The sequence below is a fragment of the Lissotriton vulgaris genome, chromosome 2_1 (genome assembly GCF_964263255.1).
Source record: "Lissotriton vulgaris chromosome 2_1, aLisVul1.2, whole genome shotgun sequence".
Classification (NCBI taxonomy): Eukaryota; Metazoa; Chordata; class Amphibia; order Caudata; family Salamandridae; genus Lissotriton; species Lissotriton vulgaris.
The window spans coordinates 1,332,005,855-1,332,023,204 of NC_141687.1; the positions used below are offsets into that span (position 1 = coordinate 1,332,005,855).

The 17,350-nt window shown below is 50.2% G+C and overlaps 1 protein-coding gene across 1 annotated transcript in view; it reads left to right on the plus strand.

Annotated features, from left to right (window-relative positions):
* Positions 1-17,350, plus strand: part of TFCP2L1 (transcription factor CP2 like 1) — a 126,770-nt gene that overhangs the window by 92,472 nt on the left and 16,948 nt on the right. The gene's annotated exons all lie outside the window — the stretch shown is intronic.

The window sequence follows — 17,350 nt, forward strand, 5'->3', positions numbered from 1 at the left end:
ATCATTGTTTAAGGCAGCATCCACCTTCTGTAATGCAGAAGTGACCACTATGCAGTAAGTGCCCTTGCAAGGCTTTCAGACAAATTGATGATTCATGGTGTGTTTAGGGAGCCTTTACACAAAGGGGGCACAATCCAGGGCAACGGAACTGCAACTATGAGCATCACATCCCAAGTTGTCGCAAGCATGCCCGCATGCAAGGGGCGATGCTGTCAACCCACCCCAGGTCCCCACTAGTGCCCCCCCCCCCAAAGTACTGAGGCAGACTGCATAACTTCAGGAGGGTCAGCACACTCATTCAGTACACAGATTGCGATTTCTGGAAGGTGTCCAGAAGCTGTGTGGTTGTGATCCAAAGGGTGTGGATGGACTAGATGTTGTGACTGTGTGCTTGAGACTGCTCTGTGCTGAATTTTGCAGGTGTATGAGATAGCTTGCTTCCAGGCTCACTTTTTGTCTGCTGGATTGTATGGCTTAATATTGATCCCATGAAAAATGTTTGTGTTCCCTTTTTTTCTCCGTTATAGTCTTGGCCTTAGGCTGCATGTACTTGGTACTGTCTTAGCATTGTTACTTATTTCAGTCATGTGCACTCCTGATTCTGATCCAACTAGAAAACGCAAATTGGCTTAATCCAGTCATTTCCTGTTTAGTGTGCTGTATTTAATTAAGCCTGTCATTTCTGATTCTCATTCGGTGATCTTTAGCCTGGACATTAACAATATTGGCGGTGCCTTTGCTCATATAAAACCTTCACCACATGACGGTTCCCTTGGATGTTAGTTACATTTAGCTTTCCTTGGTTTACCTTTCGCTGCATTCGGTTTAATTTTGTATGCCTTTTATTCAAAGCTTCTGTCCTACGAATGCAGTTCATCCAGTTTGAAAACCTCTGATTGGTGATGGGGCAAAGCTAACCCAAAGAAAAATTGTTTGGTGTAGATTCTATAATGTTAAAGCATGGTATTCCAATATTGTTTCCCTACGGCTCGAACATATGCTATCTCTGCCATTTTGTCTCATTCATACAGCACCCAAACCTTTCACATTTTATTTTTAACGCTTGCTTTTTTTGGATGAGCTTTAAATTGTGCATTTGTTCGGATACTGGAGATTCACTTTTATTTTTTCCCGTGTCAGTTAACGTTCCCTAGTTGTGTTTTTAGGTCTCGCCTGTCGATGCGCATGCGCATCGAGCAAGCGAGACTATGGGGGCTCATCGACTCTTTATCCAACTTGCAAGGAATCGTGGCGATTCCTTGCAGTGCCCGTGACTTTTAAGCTCAATGCGCATGCGCATTGGGCTTAAAAGCGCGTGCACATGGCCCCAGCCGCCTGCCTTGCCTACTCTCCCGCCCCCTCACTTCTTGATTGCACGGCCGCTAGGCCGTGCCTCCCCTACTCCTCCTCCTACTCTCCTCCCGTCTGTTCCCGCACTCCTCCCACACCACCCTACTCCTCCTCCTACTCTCCTCCCCTCCCGTCTGTTCCCGCACTCCTCCCACACCCCCGCTCCGCCCCCTCACTCTCTCTGCCCGCCCGCTCTCCACTCCACAGCTTTCTTTTGGGCCTCCATAGCTACTGCCTCTCCCAGCCCCCAGCCTGCCCCGGTGTTGGCTGCATAAACACCGACCGTCTGTCTGCAACTTGAATAGAAAGAATCCCGAAAATGCTATTTTCTGTCCGCTATGCAAGGTACACGGGGCCTGTTTGTTTTGGATCTCCCCGGGCATTCCTTATCTGTCATTCATTCTTCCCCGCTCGGGGATTCCCGCGCTGAAGACGTCACAAGACTTCGCACCCACGGACACGCCTGGGCTTGTCCCGGCACCAGGGCTTGAAAAACACATTGCCACGGCCTGTTTCTTTATTTTTATATTCAGTAACTCGGACTCGGCTCTTTCTGTGTTCCAGTTCTGTAACGTGATGCGAAGAGCTGAACCGGGTCAACATTTATAGAAGCACAAAACAGCACCCGCTTCCAATGTTAGAACCATATCCTATATCTGCATATGTCCCTAGTGGCTCCATGTCATGTATGACGCACTTCTCGAATTCCTGGGTTTCTGCACTTCGCACCCAGGCAATTTGAGCAACGCCATTAAAGCAATTTAAAAGGCTATTGTATGTAATGCACACGCAGACAGAGCCAATAGTTTTAGCTTTTGAAAAGTGAACAATTGTTTTATTTACCTTCGCTAAGGCAGCGTGTGCAAAAGCGATCACAAACATCCCTCACAGATCAGTTACAATACTGACAGCACTATCGACTGAGGGAAAACGTGCACCTCATAGGGATCATTTACAATACTGATAGCATCTCAAAACCCTCAGTACGAAGAGCAGACACCTCTGGTGGCAGGAGACGTACTCAAAGAACAGATACAGCACTGGTAGGGAAAGTGCAAGCTTCCTTCACACACAACTCAGTTACAGTGCTGACAACCGTGGTACACATATCCTCTCACACAAAACAGATATGGAAGGAGTGCAACGCCTCACCCTAACTCACCCTCACCCTCACTCAACCTCAACTCCTCACCCTCACCCTCACTCACCCTCACTCAACCTCAACCCCTCACTCACCCTCACTCACCCTAAACCCCTCACCCTCAACCCCTCTCTCACTCTCACTCATCCTCACTCACCCTCAACACCACACCCTCACTCACCCTCAACGCCTCACCCTAACTCACCCTCACCCTCACTCACCCTCAACCCCTCCCTCACCCTCAACCCCTCCCTCACCCTCACCCTCACTCACCCTCAACACCTCACAATGACTCACACTCACCCTCACACACCCTCACCCTCACACACCGTCACACACCCTCTGCGTAACACCTCTCACACCCTCACTCACCCTCACACACACTCACACTCACGCAACGTCACACACCCGAAGCCTCACACCCCCTCACTCACACTCACCCTCACACCCCCTAACCCGCACACCGCCTCACACCCCCTAACGCTCACACCCCCTAACACTCACACCCCCTAACGCTCACACCCCCTAACAATCACCCCCTAACCCTCACCCCCTCACTCTCACCCCACACCCTCACACCCTCACCCCCTCACCCCCCACCCTCACCCCCTCACCCCCCCACCCTCACCCCCTCACCCTCCACCCTCACTCACCCTCAACCCCTCACCCTCACCCTCAACCCTTCACCCTCAACCTCTCACTCACCCTCACTCACCCTCACTCACCCTCAACACCTCAGCCTCACCCTCACTCACCCTCACCCTCACTCACCCTCAACCCCTCACCCTCACTCACCCTCACCCTCACTCACCCTCAACCCCTCACCCTCACCCTCACTCACCCTCACTCAACCTCAACCCCTCACTCACCCTCACCCTCACTCACCCTAAACCCCTCACCCTCAACCCCTCTCTCACTCATCCTCACTCACCCTCAACACCACACCCTCACTCACCCTCAACGCCTCACCCTAACTCACCCTCACTCACCCTCACTCACCCTCAACCCCTCACTCACCCTCACTCACCCTCAACACCTCACAATGACTCACACTCACCCTCACACACCCTCACCCTCACACACCGTCACACACCCTCTGCGTAACAACACCTCTCACACCCTCACTCACCCTCACACACACTCACACTCACGCAACGTCACACACCCGAAGCCTCACACCCCCTCACTCACACTCACCCCCCCTAACCCGCACACCGCCTCACACCCCCTAACGCTCACACCCCCTAACGCTCACACCCCCTAACGCTCACACCCCCTAACGCTCACACCCCCTAACGCTCACACCCCCTAACGCTCACACCCCCTAACAATCACCCCCTAACCCTCACCCCCTCACTCTCACCCCACACCCTCACACCCTCACACCCTCACCCCCTCACCCTCACCCCCTCACCCCCCCACCCTCACCCCCCCACCCTCACCCCCTCACCCCCCCACCCTCACCCCCTCACCCTCCACCCTCACTCACCCTCAACCCCTCACCCTCACCCCTTCACCCTCAACCTCTCACTCACCCTCACTCACCCTCACTCACCCTCAACACCTCAGCCTCACCCTCACTCACCCTCACTCACCCTCAACCCCACTCACCCTCACCCTCACTCACCCTCAACCCCTCACCCTCACCCTCACTCACCCTCACTCACCCTCAACCCCTCACTCACCCTCAACCCCTCACTCACCCTCACCCTCACTCACCCTAAACCCCTCACCCTCAACCCCTCTCTCACTCTCACTCATCCTCACTCACCCTCAACACCACACCCTCACTCACCCTCAACGCCTCACCCTAACTCACCCTCACCCTCACTCACCCTCAACCCCTCACTCACCCTCACCCTCACTCACCCTCAACACCTCACAATGACTTGCACTCACCCTCACACACCCTCACCCTCACACACCGTCACACACCCTCTGCGTAACAACACCTCTCACACCCTCACTCACCCTCACACACACTCACACTCACGCAACGTCACACACCCGAAGCCTCACACCCCCTCACTCACACTCACCCCCCCTAACCCGCACACCGCCTAACACTCACACCCCCTAACGCTCACACCCCCTAACAATCACCCCCTAACCCTCACCCCCTCACTCTCACCCCACACCCTCACACCCTCACCCCCTCACCCCCCACCCTCACCCCCCCACCCTCACCCCCTCACCCCCCCACCCTCACCCCCTCACCCTCCACCCTCACTCACCCTCAACCCCTCACCCTCACCCTCAACCCTCAACCCTTCACCCTCAACCTCTCACTCACCCTCACTCACCCTCACCACCTCAGCCTCACCCTCACTCACCCTCACCCTCACTCACCCTCAACCCCTCACCCTCACTCACCCTCACTCACCCTCACTCACCCTCACTCACCCTCACCCACCCTCACCCTCACTCACCCTCAACCCCTCACCCTCACTCACCCTCAACCCCTCACCCACCCTCAACCCCTCACCCTCAAACCTTCACCCTCAACCCCTCACTCACCCTCACTCTCACTCACCCTCACTCAGCCTCAACTACTCCCCCTCACCCTCACTCACCCTCACCCTCACTCACCCTCACCCTAACTCACCCTCACCCTAACTCACCCTCACCCTAACTCACCCTCACTCACCCTCAACACCTCACTCACCCTCACCCTCACTCACCCTCAACCTCACCCTCAACCTCACCCTCACTCACCCTCACCCACCCTCACCCACCCTCACTCACCCTCACTCACCCTCACTCACCCTCACTCACCCTCACTCACCCTCAACCTCACCCTCACTCACCCTCACTCACCCTCACCCACCCTCACCCACCCTCACTCACCCTCACTCACCCTCACTCACCCTCACTCACCCTCACTCACCCTCACTCACCCTCACTCACCCTCACTCACCCTCAACCCCTCACCCTCACCCACCCTCACCCTCACTCACCCTCAACTCCTCACCCTCACACAGTGCAATAGGTCTCAGACCATTTCAGTTAGAGCTTTTAGAAATGTTTATGGCTTTTTTTAACAATCACCCCCTAACCCTCACCCCCTCACTCTCACCCCTCACCCCCCCACCCTCACCCCCTCACCCCCCACCCTCACCCCCTCACCCCCCCCACCCTCAGCCCCTCACCCTCCACCCTCACTCACCCTCAACCCTTCACCCTCACCCCTTCACCCTCAACCTCTCACTCACCCTCACTCACCCTCACTCACCCTCAACACCTCAGCCTCACCCTCACCCTCACTCACCCTCACTCACCCTCAACCCCTCACCCACCCTCACTCACCCTCAACCCCTCACCCTCACCCTCACTCACCCTCACCCTCACTCACCCTCAACTCCTCACTCTCACTCACCCTCACCCACCCTCACCCACACTCACCCTCAACCCCTCACCCACCCTCAACCCCTCACCCTCACCCACCCTCAACCCCTCACCCTCACCCTCAAACCTTCACCCTCAACCCCTCACTCACCCTCACTCTCACTCACCCTCACTCAGCCTCAACTACTCCCCCTCACCCTCACTCACCCTCAACCCCTCACCCTAACTCACCCTCACTCACCCTCAACACCTCACTCACCCTCAACACCTCACTCACCCTCAACACCTCACCCTCAACCTCAACCACTCACCCTCACTCACCCTCACTCACCCTCACTCACCCTCACTCACCCTCACTCACCCTCACTCCCCCTCACTCACCCTCACTCACCCTCACTCCCCCTCACTCACCCTCACTCACCCTCACCCTCACTCACCCTCACCCTCACTCACCCTCAACCCCTCACCCTCACTCACCCTCAACCCCTCACCCTCACACAGTGCAATAGGTCTCAGACCATTTCAGTTAGAGCTTTTAGAAATGTTTATGGCTTTTTTTATTTGTAATTCTTTAGCATTGGCTACAGGAAACAAAAATGGTAAACATTTACAAAAAAAACCCATAAACAATTCTAAAAACACTAACTCTAATGGTGCGAGACCTATTGCATTTCCAATGCTTGTTTATTTTCTCCTCCTTTATATTTATTTTTCTATTAACTTGCTTTGTGGTGATGTGCAATACAATAGAGGAACATGATTGTAATTTTAAACAGTTATAGAATAAACCCATAAATACATTTGAGGATTATGTGTTGGAGTGTAAGTGTGCTATGGCTGCCATCTTAGTATGTTTAGTATAGAAAGTGATTTAATATTTGGACAGTGCTCTTTTAACAACTTTTCAGAGAACAAGTGAACTGATCAGAAGTGTAGTAGAGTCTGGAGTGTGTCCAAAGCTGGTTTCTTCAGTTCATTATGTATAATGAAAGGTCTTCTGGCCAGCATTTTTGCTTCACCCCTTATCCAACCAATTTGGTTGAAATAGAACAACGTGCGCCAGTTAAGATAAATCCAGATGTCTTTATTCAGGATACAGTGAAACCTCTCAGCCCCCACTCTCGCCTCTGCTCCAACCGACTCCCTTCACAATTCTCTCCTCCTAATCATCACTCTCAGCTCCATGGAAACGAGGACACTTAGGTTCCATGTACCCTATGATGCATACATTCCGTTGTCAGCAGGTATCATCAATCAGGTTAACACAGAAGCAGTTAGGTTACTGATGGCTTTACATTCACATCAATAAGATACCGCAATGTTATTGAATGTGGTCCTCCCAGCTCTGTTAGACTATTCCTGCTTTGTGCTGGGAACTGCAAAACGTCTTCCAAAGTAATGTTCTTCGCTCAAATCTCAAATTGGACTGTAGACTGCTGTACAAGTAGTTTTCCGTCCAAGTATTGATCTTGTGCTGCAACTGTAGTTCGTATAATGCTACCTTGTTATCTCAAACTGTGTTGGATTACCAGTTGACACCTCCATTCTTTTCTTCTGTTGGACTACTTGTCTTGCCTGAAAGTCTGGCCCGTGCTAAAGAATTATGCAATATAAAATTGGGAAGAAGCAAGTGCAATCCAGTGACTAAATAACTCTAAACTTAGTGAACTGAGGTGTGGAAAGTCGTCATGGTTTCATACTATGGTAACACGTCTTCTGCTACAAACGTACATTGCATTTTCCAGTGCATGAACCACCATAATCAGAAACATGACGCCTTTATTTGCTATATGTGAGTTTAGTAAAAAAAAATCTGATTCCTCTTGCGCTCCTTTCCATGCCTTTCATGTACAGAATTTGTCCCAACCCAATCAGCAAGCGCACAATTTAAAATGTAATCGCTGTTTTAAATAAATACATTTTAGATAATTTTCATCTGTGTGGGAATCAATATATTTGTGACGCTGTGAACACCTCCATAGCCGTAACTACCAGACATGCATTCACACGATTCACAAACCTATAGTCTCAAACCCCTTGAAGATTCATTCAGAACCCTCGTACAGAAGTGCTGCCAGTCAATTGCCGGAAGGGTGAGGGCTGACCAAACATCCAAAACCTAGTGTTGTCTTGGTTAGACAGCAGGGAGACCAAAGAGTCAAATCAAGAGTCTGCAACCAAATGGACCCCATAGAAACCAGAGCATATTGAACAACCACTCGAATAATGCAGCACCCATGACCAACAGTAATCATTAGAAAAAATATTAAAGAAATTGAAGGCAGAAGGGGCTGCGGACCAAAACAGTCCCCCCAGTGCACTTTTTACGCAGGACATTGCTTTTTGGGCTCACTACCTATTACCCTTTTTTAATTCAATCTTCCATTCTATTACCATAAGACTTCTGGAAAGGAAGCCTCTTGCGCCCTTTCTGGAAGAATGGAAGCCAATCTTTGCTGAGCAATTACAGGTTAATTGTGCTAGTTGATGTGGAAGCAAAACTATATGCATTATGTTGACTATAGGACCCTAAAGCTTGTGTCAACGAAAAAGCCTTATACCAAAAATGCAAACTGAATTCAGACCAGGCATGGGGACTCTTACAAATCTAACAGCACTTACAGCGTAGCTGAGGAAAACAGCGCAAACCCCAGCTGTTCGCGTATTTCCTTGACTTCAAATTGGCTTTTGACGGGTCCCATGTTGCTGCCTTTGAGCAAAGTTGATAGACTGGGGCATCCCAGAAACCTGCTTAAGGCAATCACAGCACTGAATAATGAAACATGGACACAGGTGGGGGGCGTGACTTGCCATCAGTGGATGCAAGTCAATTTGGCTCCGCATCTTTCCCCATTCACCCCCCTGCATCTAGCCACCATTTGAATATCAGCAGGTGTGTGATCCCCCCTAAAGCTACTCGCCTCAAACCTCAGTGAATTGCACCAGCAGTTCCGACCAAAGTGACGTTGTGGGCGATAAAACTCCAGCCCTTGCCCGGCACATGACGCTTGCCATTGCCACAGAGCCATCACCAAGAACTGGCCGAGTCCTGCCTCACAATTCACACTGGGATGGAGTGCACGCCTGCGGATCCACCATAGTCAGCGGAAGGCGACCTCTTCACCCCGACGGGAGGCTCGTGGGCTCGGTGTGTAGTGGGGACTAAGAGGAGACTGATGTGCTGGAGTCGCAAGCCAGCTATGTAGAAGCACCTGGGCTGAACCTGGGCCTAACTAGGTAGTTTTTATGGGCGGTGGCGGCTCACCATCGTAAAATCAGAGGATAGATGCACAGTCGGGGCGGGGTCGAAGGTGATGGCCGGGCTTGGTCTGCGGCCCACCTTCTCGACCTCAGACAGAGGCACTACAGTGACCCGCCCAAAGCTGTGTCAGACAGTTGAAGGAGCGATGTCTATCTGCGAGAGCCTGGAGGCACCCCTGGCAACTGGAGGTGAGTACCCTGCCAAGAGGATCCTGGCAGGTGGGGCCCAGAGGGTTGTTTGGGACTAGGACCCAGCCCCGGAGACGCACATGCCACAAACACCAACCAGGCCCCCTCCCGCCTGCCATTGGGTTCGTGAGGCCCCCCCGTTTAAACTGATTTGCAACCTAGCTAACTGCTGCCCACACAGGACTGACTTTTTCCCTTTCGGCCCCTCGCTTCTGGAACTCCCTTTCTTATGAGCTGAGATCTGCAACACACTACTCCCAATTCAGAACTCTTCTGAAAACTTTCCTCTTAACACAAGCATACAAATAAACACCTATAACCCCCTTACTCCCACAATTGTTCTGCATTAGCGCCATGAAACCGCCTGGTGTAAGTGCGCTTTAGAATTTTTTTTTAACATAACACACAGCAGGACATTATCCAGCAGATTGAGGCACAGTCGGACATGTGTGGTTGGCTGCTGGACTTGATCAGTCTGGGGGCTACCCGGGGGTCGTGTCGGGCCTAGGCCACCCCTCTATCATGTGCTCATACCAGATTAGGTGCTGAGTGTCTTTTCCTTCTCCCTCTCTCCGTCCCCCCCCCACAGCACTGTGGGGAGGGGTGGGGGGGCGATCCTTCCATGTCCCGGACTGTCCAGTAGTGGCCCATTGTTCCCCAAACGTGTATCGTGAAGAGAGCCCAGTTGATAGCCACCGCTGCCAAACGCTGAGAAATGTTATAGTTCAGGATGCCAACAACTTACATTTTACACTCTTAAACGATATCATCAGATGTCTGGGGTGTGACAGCCAGTGGGCGAGTCCAGGTCCCTGTACCAAGTGGGGATAGAATCCTCTTCGGTCAATAACTTAGAGGACTCTACCTCTTGGCTGGAGAAATGCATCGTGACACAAAGTGCTGCCGCCACTTGAAGGGCTTCTTGTCTTTCCGTCAAGATTTGCTCCGGGTGGGGAGCTGCCAATGACTGGGTACGACAGTCTGATCCTCTCCCTCTGATTCGGCCTCTTCTGTTTTGGTGCCGGGGGAGGTGGGTCAGTGGGTAATCTGGGTCCGTTTGCCGAGCCTGCTCCATCCACCCAGTTACAGTGCCTCCCTAAATCTTAGGTGCTTCTTTAGAGTCACCACATAATCAACATGTCACTGGCCACACTCTGGGTGTTTAAGATTGGGCCATTGAGAAAGCCTTTAGCTCTCAGGAATGGACACTCCTGTTTACTGCGTTGGCCAGTTATGGTCTTGGTGCAACATTTATTGGCATGATTAAACTGCTTTACAAGCAGCTGGCAGTCCGGATAAAGGCAGGACCATATGTCTCTGAACCTATTGCAATGGGAACGGGAACCACACAGGGGTCACAGCTCTACCCACTCCTCTCCTCCTTAGCCATAGAGCCCTTGGCTAACGCCATTCTCACTGGGGGGGGGGGGATCCCCCATGGAGATGGAGTACAAACCATCTCAATGTACATGGATGATATTCTGGTGCATTGGAAGGCTATCCAATCAATCCCCCGCCATCGTTGGCACGTGTCCTCGGAGAATTTGTGGACATGTCTGGGCTGTGGCGATATCCTGCTTATACCCTTTTAATGGCACCTGTCAGGACCCTGTGTATGTCCTTCATGGGGAACGTGTGGAATGGAGAGCCGATGCCTTCTGCTATCTCTGCAACCTTATTTACCGTAAGAGGCGGACGTATCAGATAACAACCTAGGCAGAGCGCTGACAGCAACCCACTCTCAAATCTCCTTTTGGAGCACACTTCCATTATCTGTGACTGGTCGGTTCGGCCGTACCAAAATGGTGATCCTGCCACAACTTTTATTCTACTCTGCAAACTTACCCCTGTGCATTTCCCTGTCATTATTTCATTCTCTTGAGAACACTGTCAGACCTTATCTGGGCCAATTCTCGCCATCGAGTAGCCATCTAAACTTTGGTGCTGCAGGGCCACCACTGCCTGCAGGCAGAAAAATATGGAACAATATTATCTTGCGGTGCAGCTGCAGTGGGTGACCAGGTCGCTAGCTGTCCACCAACTGTGTGACATGCTACCACACTACCATCCTTGTCCCCAGCCTCCCTGGTCCACCTATCTCATCCTAGTACAAAATCCAATGCAACTGAGCCTCTACTTCTCAGGGTGGCGTAGAGATGTTGTTGCAGTCGCCTATACATTACCTGGAACACCACGCCATACGCAACTGCTTTAATGCACACCTAGGGGCCATGCATTCACCACAGTGGCCGAGCTGCACAGTTTGGTGGGCGGGGGACTCCAGGATATGGGAGGCCTGTATTGAGTTGGTGCCTTGATACCATATGGCACACTGGTCGGAGGACTGGATGCACCCCGGCCGATTCTTGCTACATCGTTCACTCCTGGCAGCCCTAACTGCCAATGGAGAGATATGACTAACACTGAACAACCCAGCACCTACATGTGATGGGTAGTGGCAGACGCCTCATACGGTGGTTTGACGCTTCCCTTACGCAGCCCACTGAAATCGCATTAACACTGCTGAGGCTCCTTTGGGAGGGGGACCTGAATCGCCCATTCACTGATCTCGATTGGGTGTCCGTATTAGAGCTCTAAGCATATCCCCAGAAACATGCGTTTCCGCCAGATCCAGTATTATATTATACAGAGCATACTTCATCCCAGCCAAGATCAAAAGATATTTTCAGTGAACCGATGCCGCCTGCCCTCGCTGCCACCTTGTTGATGCAGACCTTCTACACATGCTATGGGAATGCCCTTTCCTTCAGGGATATTGGAGCCTGATCACAGATGTCCTCTTCCATTGCACAGAATACGACATTCTTTTGAGTGGGTTACTTACATACTACACCTCTATAGCAGAAGTAAGAAGCCCAATGTAACCTCTTGCTTCCTAAACTTGGGCTTGGGAGTACCTAAAAGGTTGATCACGAGGAGATAGAAGACCCCTGACTCCTCGCATGTGCTGACTTGGAGGCACTCCCGATTGACATGGACTAAAGCAGTGAGCTTCGCACTATACCAGGAGGACATACTCTGCATCCGCAAGCTCCCAATTGCTACAAATTGAGATGCAATATTGGTTGAACTGCATAATGCACATAGTACAGAGTTGAATGTGCCAGATCCAAATGACAGTGCAGCCTCCGAACATGTGCTGGGTGAACAGCACAGAGCCGCTGGCAGGTGTGTGCACTTTTGCCATGCTTGTGGTGGATATCCAAGTATGCGCCAAACTACTCTTACATGCAGCGAGTGGGGAGGTAGGTGGACAAATTGGGGGGGGGGGGGTGATAATAAAGTGCTTCTGTTCAAAACATAAACCTTACATTATGTTTTACTTTGCCTCCGCTCATTATTGCCCTCCTCCCCTGTTAAGAGATTACTACACAGTAGACACTTACTGAAATTGCTTCCAAGATGTACCTGGATGCTTAAAACTGTAGTTAACATCCGATTTCCACTGTGATATGATTCCCCTTTCACGTTGCCCACTTGTGCATTTTCATTTTTTTTTTGCAATTTGCTGACACATCCTATTCATTCATCTCTGTACCATTTGAGACTATACCAATACGACGAACCCATCATGACTGGGGCAAAGCATGTGTTACGCTGTAAATGTTTGCTAATCAAATAAATAAAAGCAGATTTAAACAAAATAAACATGGACACATGTTAAAATAGGAGATGTCAGCAGAGTTATGAACAAAATCAGTCCAATGAAGGGATGCGTCTTAACCCCAATTTTGCTTAATCTATACTTCGCCGATTTAGAAAGCCATCTTCCACAAGACGAAAGCTAGCCCCCTACTTTAACAGAAAATACTATGCTTACAATATATGGATGATGCTTACATATTTAGCCAAACACCAATTGGCCTGCAGTCTACTATGAACGCACTAAAACATATATGTTTGAGCAAGGCTTAGATCTGAACTTAAGTAAACGAAAGTGGTCCACCTGGTCAACACCTAGTAGAAGTCATTTACCTGTTCCATCAAGGGCAAAAAGGTAAAGGTAGCAGTCACATACAAGTATCTGGGCATCAACATGGAGCACAAGATGTTTTTCAAACACTACCTAGCTGCCCCACAGGCAAAAGCACTTGCTAATATTTGCATTCAAGCTGCTGAAGAGAAACCCAGCTGCCCCTCATTTGGACTGCTACTAACTGTAATGGCATCTCAATTTATCCCAACAGTGGCATACGGTACAGAAATCATGCATGATGGTGAAATGGAAATGCTCAACAAGTTCCAAGCAAAAGCCTGCAAAGCAGTAGTCTCCATACCAAAACGGTCATCTCCTGCTCGGATTTAAATTTGGCTTAAAAAAAAAAAAAATCCCAAACTACATAGAATGAATGCTTTTGTCCAAATATGCTGGAGATTGTGCACCTATGAGAGGGGTTCTCTAAAGAAAATTGTTAGATGTGAGTCGAGGAACAAACAAAAACACAATCTTGGGGAGAATACTAAGTACAGGCAGTAGATGAACTAGGTATCTGAGACTGAGGGGCCAGTAACATGGAAAGAGCAGCCGTTTGTTGAATAGCCAACTATTTACCCAAATATCAGCCTTATGTAAATGATTAGAGTTGCTTCGTAAAGAGATGGCATGCTTGGACAGTAATCAATTCAAACAGAAGCTTGAGCCCCCACAGTAGGTACGAGCCTGCATTTCATTGGCTACCAGTTCTACTTGTGCACCTAGACATCAAATTGTATTCCAGCCTAACCAATATGTGACATGGGTTAGGCCTGTTGCCTAACCCATGTCACATATACAGATAGAAACTAGAGTCCGCATTACACATCTTTTGTACATGCCCAGCGGTCATGGGCCAAAGGAAAAAGCTACAGAATCCAATATTCTTGAAACTTCACATCCGCTTCTGCAGACAACCCGTAACCATTTGAGTGGAGCTTCCATCCCCTTGGCTTGCAAGTAACCTTTTTAGAACTGGCATTGAAGTAACTTAATGGCATCGGAACAAAATTGATAGGGTTTGCATGGACGTTAATCGCTCCGCACACAATGCAAATGCTCCCTTATTCCAGGTTAAAGACACACAGAGAGTGAGTCTCTGTTTGCAAAAACTAAATTCATCTATTGCCCCTGAAACTGTGATTTAAAAAAAAAAGCTGTTTTGCACAATGCAAGGATGGCCCACCATGAGCACAATAAGGAACAAGCCGTGAGAAGGTGGCCTGGTATATGCTGTCCACCATTTAAAGAGGGCACCCTGCACCAGTCCATACGACCCTTATGATGTATGAGGTCAAAGATAACCTTTAGAAAGCTATCCTAGTGGTAGCTGTGGAGAGCAGCCTTCAGGCTTAATCTTTAAGGAATGTAAAGCAGCTTGTTTTACCAGAATATCACCTCCTGAATGACTAAATAAAATGAGAACCACACAGTAGTTATGTAAAAATGTATTTATTGATATAACACTCTCTACTAATCCCTACACAAGATTAGAGCATAAAGCACACAATACTGAATCAATAGAACAATCGTAAGTAGCACAGTGGGCTCCAGGGGGAGACTGAACCATATACTTAAAAAAATGATATAACAATCATGACTCGACTAGACACAGTGCCTAGAGCACGTAGAATCGCTGGGACCCCAAGGAACCACCCAAGGCAGTGGCACATTGAGCCCACGGAGGACGGGTGCAGTGAAGAAACACGACCGCGCACTCCGTACAATTCTATGGGAAAGTCGCAGTTGCCAAGTTATAGTTTAAGGACACTTCTACGAGGACTTCAAGCAAACTCTTTAGAATATAGGAGGTTCTTGAGCCAACCCCCCAGTGAGTACTCTAGTACTTGTGTTACCTACCCCAGAGGAGCCGGGTGCATAGGAGTCAAGTGGTGTCGGAAACCTTTGTCATTTTCAGTGGAGAGCTGCAAAGTAAGGCGAAGAGTGTCCGGTGGAATCCAAGCATGGATTCTAGGTGAGAGGAACCTGAAAGCAGAGGGCACAGTCTGGGTCACGTCATGCGACCAGGAGCTCGGTAGTCGAATGCCCAGCTCTGTCGGGTGCTTCAGGTGCGAAGAAGGGACGCTTGATGCTGCAGCCACGGGGACCAGGAGACCTGGAGGACAACCAGGATCCAGAGGTGAGCTGTCCCATGAAGGATGCCTAGTGTTGAGGGGTCAGTGTCCGACTGGAGCACCAACAAACCTTGGCAAATGCAACCCACGCAGGCAGAGCAAACAGATTACGGTGTGGACCAGCAAGGTCCAGGGGACTCTCCAAGCAATGGGGAGTCTGGGCACATCTGGAGCAACCTGGTAAGCCCAAGAACAAACAAGGTGACCCTCGCCAGGACCCACAGTCCAACTGCCAACTGACCAAGGATCGCAAGGAGACCTCAAGCGAGTTTGCAAAGCACTAGCCCACAGAACTCGGTGAGTGGAGGCCGGATATCTTCGGTGCAAATACTACTCGGTCAGGACTACACGGAGTCCAATGCACAAGCTCAGGGATTGCCAACAAGCGTATGCACTTGCAAATGTGCGTGATGCACAGGGATTCGGGCTGCCTGGTTCCTACGAGGGATACAGGAGCCAGAATCGCTGAGAGGTCAGATCAACCTTAGGGACCTTCGGAAACCCACCTCCTGTGTTGCTGAAATCTTTGGAGTCCACAGGAGTTCTGGAGAAGCAAGCCGGTCAGATGCGCCTAGGTGCCTGCTACTGCATGGGAGTAACTCCTTTACTCCAAGGGAGATTCTTCAGTCATGCAAAGTTGTGCAGGCAGTCAAAGTACTTGGTTTCTTCTTAGTAGAATCTTGTCCAGGTAAAATCCAATATCTTGTAGTCAGGTAACCCGCGTTATACCCATGGGAAGGGGTTCTCAAGAATCTAGGTACCCTGCTAGGGGAGGGGTAGGACCGAGGGATAGCTACACCCATGTCCTTAGTCCAGTTTCACTCTAGAGCAGTAGCCAATGGCTCCCAGGACTGGTTTGAGCTGGACTATGCACAGGGACACCAAATGTGCCCCCAGTACAGACTGTCTGGCACTCTCAGGGTGCACCCACCCAGCCCCAGTACACTAAACCCCTTCTGGGAGGTGGTTACACCTCCCTGTGACAGGATGCCTATTGTCATGCCTTTCTCTTTGCAAGCTTGGCTCAGCAGCAGGAGAGCTGAATCGTGTCTGTGGCTTGCAGCGTCCATTTTGTGCTGCCCGGGTCGAGACAGCTGGTACTGGGTAGACCGGTGACCCACAGTAGTGGTTTCAGAAGGGTGGAATCATATTTCCCAAACCAGTTACTGGTGTGGTTGTATGATTCAAAGGTGTTTGACACCAAACACGACATGTTTCTAAGCAGCCGTTTAGCATTTACCGCGAGGTTACAATGCACTTACACATCACAGAGAAGTGGTGCAAGCACCAGCTTACACAGGTTGCTGTAGCAGACCTGTTGTGTTATTCTGAATGGCCTCTCATGGGTGGCATAATACATGCTTCAACCCATGGGATGCCTCTGAGGTACCTATGCCCTGGGTACATGGTATATCATATACTAGGGACTGATAAGGGTACCCCAATATCTAATCTGGAGTGTACCTAAAGTACATATATAGCAATTTCAGGGCGAAAGCAGATAGACTTGGGTCCTGGATAGCAGGATCCCAGTCAGACTAATGCAAAAACAGTGAGACATCAGCAAAAAGTGGGGGTAACCATAAGAAGCAGATCCTACTATCCCACACAAGCCATATTGGGTCCTCAATGGAGCAAGACACTCAGCCTTAATATTTAAAATCGGTCTTTCTATTTATAAATGTAATCAGTATGCTTTACTTGAGTGTCACTTGCCATTATTTGCAGGAATCACTATTGTTAGCTGTATGCAATGGCTTTTATTAACCGTGCAAATAAACGTTTACTTACTCAAACAGAAGTGTTGCCAAGTGCACCAAAATCTTAACCGCTGCGCTGTGGCTGGAATTCCCCCGCCGCGTGGGAGAATTCCACGTGTGGACAGTGCGGAAGGCCCCCGGCCCTCCTCCGCACACACCCACTGTGACGTCAGAT